The sequence below is a fragment of the Chinchilla lanigera genome, unplaced genomic scaffold, assembly GCF_000276665.1.
Source record: "Chinchilla lanigera isolate Chin_1 unplaced genomic scaffold, ChiLan1.0 scaffold00044, whole genome shotgun sequence".
Classification (NCBI taxonomy): Eukaryota; Metazoa; Chordata; class Mammalia; order Rodentia; family Chinchillidae; genus Chinchilla; species Chinchilla lanigera.
Window position 1 is genome coordinate 12,811,492 of NW_004955445.1, and position 9,404 is coordinate 12,820,895.

Below are 9,404 nucleotides of genomic sequence, written 5' to 3' on the forward strand. Positions count from 1 at the left end.
TTTCCTGACGGCTGGTGATACCGAGAATTTTTCATATTTATTAGCCATTTGTACATCTTCCTATGAGAAGTGTCTATTCACATCATTTGTCAATTTTCAATTGGATTACTTGTGTTTTCGTTAAGTTTTTCAAGTTTGTATTTTTTTTTTTTTTCTTTTTTGATACAGGGTCTCAGTATGCAGTTCAGGCTGGCCTTGAGCTCACTTTGTAGCCCAGGCTGGTCTTGAAAGGCAACGATCCTCTTGCCTCAGCCTCCTGAGTGCTGGGATTACAGGCGGGTACCACCACACCAGGCTTTTTTTATTATTTTAGATTAGTTTTTTGTTTGTTTGTTTATGATTTTTTTTTTTTTTTGTCTTTTTGAGACAGGGTCTCATTATGCAGTTCAGGCTGCCCTTGAACTCACTTTGTAGCCCAGGCAGGTAGGGCCTCACTACATAGTTCAGGCAGGCCTTAAACTCACTATGGTTGGCCTTAAACTCACCAGGCTGGTCTCAAACTCACAGTGATCCTCGTGCCTCAGCGTTCCAAGTGCTGAGATTACAGGTGTGTACCACCATGCCTGACTATATTTTTTTCTAGATATTAACACACTGGCCTATGAAAAGCTGGTAAATATTTTTTTCCATTGCATACATTTGTCTCTTCTTCACTCTGTTGATTGCTTCCTTTGCTGTACAGAAGCTTTTTAGTTTGATGTAATCCCACTTCCAATTTTTGCTTTCGTTTCCTGTGCTTTTGGAGTCCTATTCAGAAAATCACTGCCTATACCAACATCTTAGTGTTTCCCCCTAATAGTTGCAGAGTTTCATGTTAAGGTCTCTGATCCATTTTGAGTTGATTTTTATACAAAGTAAAGACAGAGAGCTCATTTCAATCTTCTGCTAGGTAATCTTTCTTTACATAAACCTGATGTCATCGTGTCATTTACTTTTTATTTTTGGTACAGCTGAGGATCGAACCCAGGGCCTCCAGTATGCTAAGGGAACCCTGACCTATATTCCCAGCCCTATCTCTCCTCCTCTCAGTGGCTTTTCTCACCTTTCTGGTAAAACTCCAAATTGCTTTCCTCCCTTCTTTCCTAGTCCAGCCACACCAGGATTGGAGCCCCTCCCACCAGATACCAGGAACGGTTCTTCTTCCACTTCCCTCTCCCACACTTCTTAGTTGTGAAGTCCTGTCCACTCTTCCAAAATGTCTCTCTAATCTGCCCCTCTGTTCCGTTCAAGCTGCCACCTCCCTTTTTCACCCTTACTCTCCCATCTCCCTATATAGGATATACAATGGTGCCTTGGTTCAGGAACTTAATTTGTTCTACAATTTTGTCTTTCGGGGAATTGTTGTTGTTGTTGTTGTTGTTTTTGTTTTGTTTTGGGGACAGGGTCTCGCTGTGTAGTTCAAGCTGGACTTGAACTTACTATGTGGCCCAGGATGGCCTTGAACTCATGGCAATCCACCTGCCTCAGCCTTCTGAGTGCTGGGACTACACACATGGAATACCATGCCAGGCCTGTTCTACAATTTTGGAAAAGATGACCATAGTTGTGTTCATTACCCAATGCAGAGTTTCAGACAAAAACAAAATTTTGCCAAATGTCTGTGAACCAAACTGCTTGCAAACAAAAGCATTCATGAATCAAGTTGCCACTGTATCTTGACTGCTTTTTCTGATTATGAAAGCAATCACGCTCATTAAAAAAAAAAAACAACTGAGGAAAGGAATAAACACTTCCCCATGATCTCACAACACAGACATAAAGAGTTTACCTTTCTAGGAGACAAGTTTCACAGCAGCATTATTCACAGTATCAAAAGATAAAAGCCACACAAGTTTCCAGCAACGACAAATAGATAAATAAAATGTGGTGGTGCACACTTAGAAACCCAGATACTTGGGAGACTGAGGCAAGAGGATCTCTAGTTTGAACCCCACTTGGGCACTTAGTAAGAATCTGTGTCAACAAAAAAAGCTGGGCACGTGGCTCAGTGGGACAGCACTTGCCTGGCATGAACGAGGTCCTGGGTTCAATCCCCAGTGTTGAGAAAAAAAAAAAGGAAAAATAGTAGACAATGGTTTCCAGGAGCTAGGGCGAAGAAGGAGAGCAAAATGGAGATTGTTTCACAAGTATAAAGTTTTAGTTCTGCAAGATGAAAAAGTTCTGGAGATTGGCTGCACAACGTGTATATACTTAATACTGCTAAACTGTTTGGTTACGAAGGCAGACATGGTGATGCACACCTGTAATCCCAGCACTCAGAGGCTGAGGCAGAAGGACCACCATGAGTTCCAGGCCAGCCTGAGCTATATAGTGAGTTCAAGGCAAGCCTGGGCTGCACAGAAGGCCTCTCTCAACCCCTCTTCAAGTGGTTATGAATATCTCCAGATATTTTTTCATATAGATATGTATATACACTTAAGAGTAAGAACATACTGTACTATAATCTGCCTTTTACACCTAACATATGAACCATATGAAGCAAATATCTTTCTACTATATATAGCTCCCACCTAATTCTTTTTTTAATGGCTGAGGTATCCATCAGATGGCTGCACCATAATAGAACCAGTCTGTTTTCAGTTTTTCAATACGTAAAATCACCACAGTGAGTATCTTTGCATACTTTTTCATGACATCTTACTACAGAGACTAGTTCTTACCTCCCCCTTTCTGGTATCAATATCTAATTTCCCCACAGAAAAACTACCTCTTCTTCATCCTAATACCCATCCTGTCCTCTCACTCTCAATCTTAGGCAACTCTTAGTCTATGTGGCAAGGCTTGGCATATTTATTTTTCAGTTTATTTCTAAGTGTCCTTCATGCTGCTATTGCCATTTCTTCTACAATTACATTTGCTATTATTGCTTGCATAAAGCTATTGCTTTTGGGGGAGGGCAAGGGCATGTAAACAGAAACAAGATGTGTTATGTTCATGTACCAACTCCCCATGATGAATACAATCATTATGTACTGCAAACATGTACTAACAATTTTTTTTAATAAAGTTATTGCTTTTTGGAGCTGCAGGGCCTAACTCAGTGGTAGAATATACACTTAGCATGCTTGAGGCCCTCCCCAGCACCAAAGAGAAGAAGAGGAAGAAGAGGAGGAGAGAAGAAGGGAAGGGTAGTAGCTGTGATTAGGGCAAGAAGGAAGAGGAGAAGGAAGCAGTCATTGCTTTTTCTCTGTGTTATAGCTGCTTGTTCACTTAACCTTATTACATGTAAATGTTTTAAACTTAATTCTCTTCCATTTTCTCAGCATATAATCACATCATAGATAGAAAATTTTATTTTCTAGGTAGTGATTAAATCTAAAAGCTCTGGGCTCAGACAGTCAAAATACAAGATTCATATATAGTTTGATTTGGGGTAAACATTTGTACCTTAGTTTTCTAACCCATCAACCAAGGAAAATAGGGTTTATCCGGGCCTACAACACATTTATTGGTTCAATAAATGCCTGATATCTACCAATAATAAATGCTCTTTTTTTTTTTTTTTTTTTTTGAGACAGGCTCTCTCTTATGTAGCCCAGGCTGGCCTCAAACTCATGGTAGTCATCCTGCCTCAGCCTCCCACATACAGGTGTGCCATTATGCCTAGCATCTGCCAATAATGAAAATGTGACTTGCTACGTCACTAAATTGCTTAGGCTGGGCTTGAACTTTGCAATCCTCCTGGCTTAGCCTCCTCTAGTGCTGGGACTACAGGCATGTGCCACCATAGCTGGCTGAAAATGTGACTCTGCACATGTACACCTTCTGCTGCATTATAGTGGTTTTGTTGGGTTACCTCTGCCCCTACTTCTCCTAAAAGTAGAAGCCATCAGACTATTAAAGGACTTGTGCTGTGAAGCTTATCCACCCCCACCCTCTCAGGAAAGTTGTGTTATCCATTTTCCCCTTCAGCTCCTGCATCTTCGTAGCCTTTACACTGGCTCTATGCCAACAGCATCTAAGCTCTCCATCAGGCTTTATTCCTCAATCGCTCTCCACCTTCTTTCTCCCTCCTTTCACAGCCAAACTTCTTTGAGCTGCCTACACTTTGTCTTTCTCACATCCCACTCTTACCTCATCCCACTGATACATTACATTGAACCTTCGGAAGCTGCCGATATTATAGATTCCGCCTCCACCTTTTCACCAAATCTGCTCAATGAAGTCCCTAGTGACCTCTCTTATTTATTCAGAGGACACATTTTAAATCTCACTTAGCTCACTGACATCTCAGCAGCATTAGCAAAGCTGACCTCTTCCCTTGTCTTTTATTACTACACTCTCCTGTGCTCCATCCTACTTCTTGGGCCATTTCTTCTGGGGATAGCCTAAATGAATGGCTCTTCCAAGAATATGCCATGTAGTAGCCTGAATTATCTGGGCCTTTAAAAAAATTCTCTCTGGATGGATGTCTTTCAGTGTCAATCTCTAAGTTCCAGCTGCAGTAGACCTTCATCTCCATGAATGCACACTAATACTGGATGTGTTTGCAATAGGATCCTCTTATCATCTTCCCCCAGATACAACTGACTCCTCTCACTACTCCCCCAGGACTTTCTATCCACATCTTCCCCGAACTTCCAAACCAGGCTGCATCCGCTTTTTTTTTTTTTTTTTTTGGTTTTTTTCTGGTACCAGGAATCAAACTCACAACCTTGCGCTTGCCAGGCAAGGCACTGTGCCACTGAGCTAAATCCCCAGCCCCTTGCATCTGCTTTAACATGAGCCCCTTTCACAATTCTCATCACACTTACAACCACTTGTTTGATGCACGCTTTCTTCACTGTATCTCCTTAAGGAACTAATTTTCTTACTACAGTATTTACACAGTGCCTGGCACATAACTGATACTTGCTATTGTGTGGCTATGGTTTGAGTATGTTCCCCGAAAGCTTATGTTTTGAAATTCAATCTCCACTGTAAAACATTAAGAGGGTGAAGACTTAACCGGAATATGGCTTTTAGAAGTGGGGCCTTTGGGATGAGATCAGGATTACATAAAGTCATCAGCATGGAATACCCATGACTGAACAGTGGTGGTGTGTCTGTTTGTTTGTTTGTTTGTTTTACGGCACTGAAGACTGAACCCAGGGCCTTTACAATGAGCTATCTTCCGAATCCTTTTTTTATTTTGAGATAGGGCTTCACTGAGTCACTAAGCTGCCCAGGCGGGGCTCGAACTTGTGAACTTTCTGCCACAGCCTCCCACAATGCTGGGATTACGGGTTTGCACCACTACACCTGGCCTTGGACACTGGTGCTTTCAGCCAGGCATGGTGGCCCACACCTGTAATCCTATCTACTCTAGAGGCTGAGGCAAGAGGATTCTAAATTCATGGTTAGCCTAGACAACTCAGTAAGATCCTCTCTCAAATTTTCAAATATTAATTAAAGCAAGAAGAGAGAGGAATATTCAGTGATAAAGTATTTGTCTAGCATGAGTGAGGTTCTAGGTACAATCTCCAGTACTGCAGAAGGAAAGAAAAAGAGAAGGAAGAAGAGAAAGAGAAAGAAGAAGGAAGAGGCAGAGAGAGACCAGAAAAGACACATTTGTGTTCCCTGTGTGCTGCCATGTGTAAGGCACGTTAAGTCTGCTAATGAGACCACTATCAGACCTGAGCCCTTGAATCTCCAATATTGTGCACTAAATAAACCTTGTTTCTCTATAAAGTTGCTCAGTTTCAGATATTTGTTATAATAATGAAAAATAGTCTAAAACAATATTCAATAACTATTTTTCAAATTACCATAAATGAATGGCTGCAAAGTTAAAAATAGATGGGAGGAGGGATGAGACCAAGGGGGTGTACCAAAAATATCTGCTCTTGCAGAATCCACACATACACCCAACCCCTCCTGATTAAAACCCTGGAGATGATAATGTTAAGCGAAATAAACCAGACATTCAAGCTTAAACATAACATAGTTTCTCTTATACAAGAAACTCAAATCATAAATAAAGAACAAAATAAAAGATAGATATGAAGTAAAGAGACAGATCTTTCTCTAAGGGGGAGGGGATGAAGAGATGGAGGGAGAGGAGAAGGAAACGGGATGAAAAAAGAATTAAAATGCGTACACGCGTCAACTCCACAAAAGGTAAACACTATTAAAAACATACATTAATTTGAAAAAAAGCCTTTGATGGCTTCCTCCACCCTCAAAATAAAGTCCAAATTCCCAAAACTAACCCCAAAAAAATTTTTAAGGGGGCCAGTTGCTTAACTCTGAAATACCAACTAGCCAGAGTCCACCTCTCAGATTCTTGTCTCCAACCAACCTGAAATCCCTACAGATCCCCAGAGAACCCTGCTCTCTCTCCCCAGGGCTGTGCCCACGCTGCTCTCTGCCTAAACACTGTTCATTTCGCCAGTCTTATCTTCGGGCCAATACAAAGGCCCCCGTCGGGTCTCATTTTCTAAGTCACCTTCTTTGGAATACCAAGCTCGTCTCTGAAAATCTTGATCAGCTGCTTTCTCTATGTATTCACAGTGCTCTCTAGATCCAAAACCATAGTTCAAATCGCAGTGGATTCCTGTTTATGGATCTGTGTCCATATGACGGAAGGCAAAATGTCTCATTCACTTTTTTACCCCTGGCGATAAGCCCAGGCCCTGGACAAATGTTCAATGATGGTCCTTGTAATAGTAGTAGCAATAAAACTCCCAAGCACTGGGGACTTACCTGCACGGATTTCACACACAAATTTACTTTGTAATAACCTTATAACACAGGTGCTACCACTATCCCCATTTTGATGGTGAAAAAACTGACACACAAAGAAGTGAGATCTCCGTGGCCTCGGAAGAGTCGCACACGCACACATTTTCTGCAGTTTCGAGTTATTCCCCGACACCCAAATAGGAAGGGCTTTGGAAAAAGAAACTTTTGAATGAGGCCAAGGAAACCGCAAAAATACAATCAACAGCGTAAAACACCTTCCGCCCAAATGCGGGGCTGGGGCAAAGGGCAAAGGAGACACCACTCCCAGCGCCACCTGGTGACAAAGGTCCGGCCCCTGCGTTCTTCCCCGGGGTCTCCCGCGGCCCAGCCCCTCGTCCGTGGCGAAATGTCGACGCCAGTCGGGGCGCGTCTGGGCCGCCAGTGCCCGCTGGCCCCTGCTCACCTGCCGTCTCACCGCCTCGCCTTCTCGCCGCGCCGGCGCTCGGCGCCTCCCGGGGGCCGCCTGGCGCCCGCAACCCGCAGCCGAGCTGTTGCCTTGGCGACCTGAGCTGCCGAACTCCCGCGGCGCTCGCGCTACGGCGGCTCAGATGGGACCAGGAGGATTTGCGGCCCCTTCCGCAGCCCGGGTACAGGCAGAGCAGGAGCGAGGGATGGAGTCTGGGTTCTGAGCGCTGGGGGATCGGTGGTTGCGTTCGACAGCCTGGAACTTGGCTCGGGGAGAGTGGGAAAAGAAGGACAGCGAGGCCAGCAGGAGGACTTGTGTCTCCTTGTGCCTCAATTTCTCTCTTATAACCGGAGAAGGGGAAAGTTAGGGGAGGATCGGGGCCTTCAGGCTGAAGCTTGCTACAATGGGAATGTTTCAAGACTGGAAAATTGATGTGCGAGGGATGGCGGATTCGTCGTATAATCTGGAGTGTTGTGGCTGGGAGTCAATAAACTTGTTTCTTTGGGTGAGAATTCAACCACCAGAATTAATTTCTCTCGTCTTTTTTTTCTTTTTCTTTTTTTTTTTTTTGTCCTTTTGAGGCAGGGTCTCTATGCAGTTCAGGCTGGCCTTGAGCTCACTTTGTAGCCCAGGCTGGTCTCGAATTTGCAGCAATCCTCCTTCCTCAGCCTCCCAAGTGCTGGGATTACAGGCATGTGCCACCACGCCCGGCCAGAATTAATTTCAATGAGGGAAATAATTTAATTTGTGATCAATGCTTACACTTGTAAGAATAACCCTACAGATCTGCTGGAACCTGACCTCAAAGGTATTCCTTACCACTGTTTGTAAAAGCAAAAGGGCTGGGACCAGCCAAAGTGTCCATCAGTGGTGGACTGAGTAAATAAATTATGATACATCTATAAAATAGATTACTGGGACAGGGCCCAAAATAGTTCAGGCTGTAGATAGAGTTTGGGTTTGGTTTGGTTTTTTGTTTTTACTGCACTGGGGATTGAACCTAGGGCCTTGGCACTGAGCTACATCCCAGCCTCTTTTTAAAATTATTTTGAGACAGCCTGTGCTAAATTGCCCAGGCTGGACTCCAATTTGTACCCCTCCTGCTTTAGTCTCCTAGAGTGCTGGAATTACAAGCCTGTGTCACCATTCTGGGTTGTTGATACAGTTTAGATACAGTGCTATCTTGAAGCCATGTATATAATAATAGTACTTTTTTATTTTTTATTTGGAGGAGGTTACTGGGTATCAAACCCAGGAGTGCTCTCCAAATGAGCTATATTTCCATCTCCGTAAATTGCCCAGCCCTGCTTTTGCTTCCGTTCTTAATCCCAGCATCCCCCTGTCTATAAGCACTCCAATCAGCAGCCAGAATAATCCTTTTAAGAATGTAAATACTGGGGCTGGGGATTTAGCACAGCGGCACAGCGCCTGCCTGGCAAGCACGAGGTTGTGAGTTCAATTCCTGGTACCAGAAAAAAAAAAAACCAAAAAAAAGAATGTAAATACTGGTGGCCTATGCCTATAATCCCAGTACTCAGGAGGCTGAGGCAGGAGGATCGTTGTGAGTTCGAGACCATCCTGGGCTACAAAGTGAGCTCAAGGCCAGCCTAAACTGCATAACGAGACCCTGTCTAAAAAAGACAAAAAAATAAAATAAATTAAATTAAATTAAAAATAAATAAATAAAAATAAAAATGTAAATACAAGCCAGGTGTGGTAACTCATGCCTATAATCTCAGCATTTGGGAGGCTCAGGAAGGATGATCACTGCCTATTCAAGGCCAGCCTATGCTACATAGTAAATTCAAGGCCAGCCTGAACTACATACCAGACCCCGTCTCAAAAAAACAAAAAAGTACAGCCAGATGTGTTGATTGATATCTATTGACAATTTAGAGACATCCTGTCTCAAAACAAAATAAAAAGGGGCTGGAGATGTAAATGAGCATTCTTTGGTTTTGATCTCAAAACATTCTTTGAGATCAAACATCTCCAGCACCGAAACGTTAATTAAGTAGAAATATAATCCTGTTCTTCTCAAAGCCCTTCAGTGGCTCTGCATTTAGAAATACAGTAAAGTTACAGTTCATGTTGTAGTCAGCCAGCCCCTAAGTGAAAGGCCCCTAGGATAGAGATCCAACTATATCTTTTACCATTTTCCCTTTTGTCTGTGCTTCAGCCACACTGGCCTTGAGGTTTGTGTTTTGTTTTTTTTGTGTGTGTGTTGCTGAGGCAGAAATCTAGAGCTTCACAGGGGCAGAACACCAGTTGGTTC

General features: G+C 43.2%; 1 protein-coding gene across 1 annotated transcript in view; it reads right to left on the reverse strand.

Moving 5' to 3' along the window:
* Pkig (protein kinase (cAMP-dependent, catalytic) inhibitor gamma) overlaps positions 1–7,243 on the reverse strand; it is a 100,773-nt gene extending 93,530 nt beyond the window's left edge. Inside the window, exon 1 of the mRNA XM_005392470.2 lies at positions 7,127–7,243. The gene's annotated coding sequence lies outside the window, so the exon portion shown is untranslated. The remainder of the gene's footprint in view (positions 1–7,126) is intronic.
* Between the last annotated feature and the right edge of the window lie 2,161 nt (positions 7,244–9,404).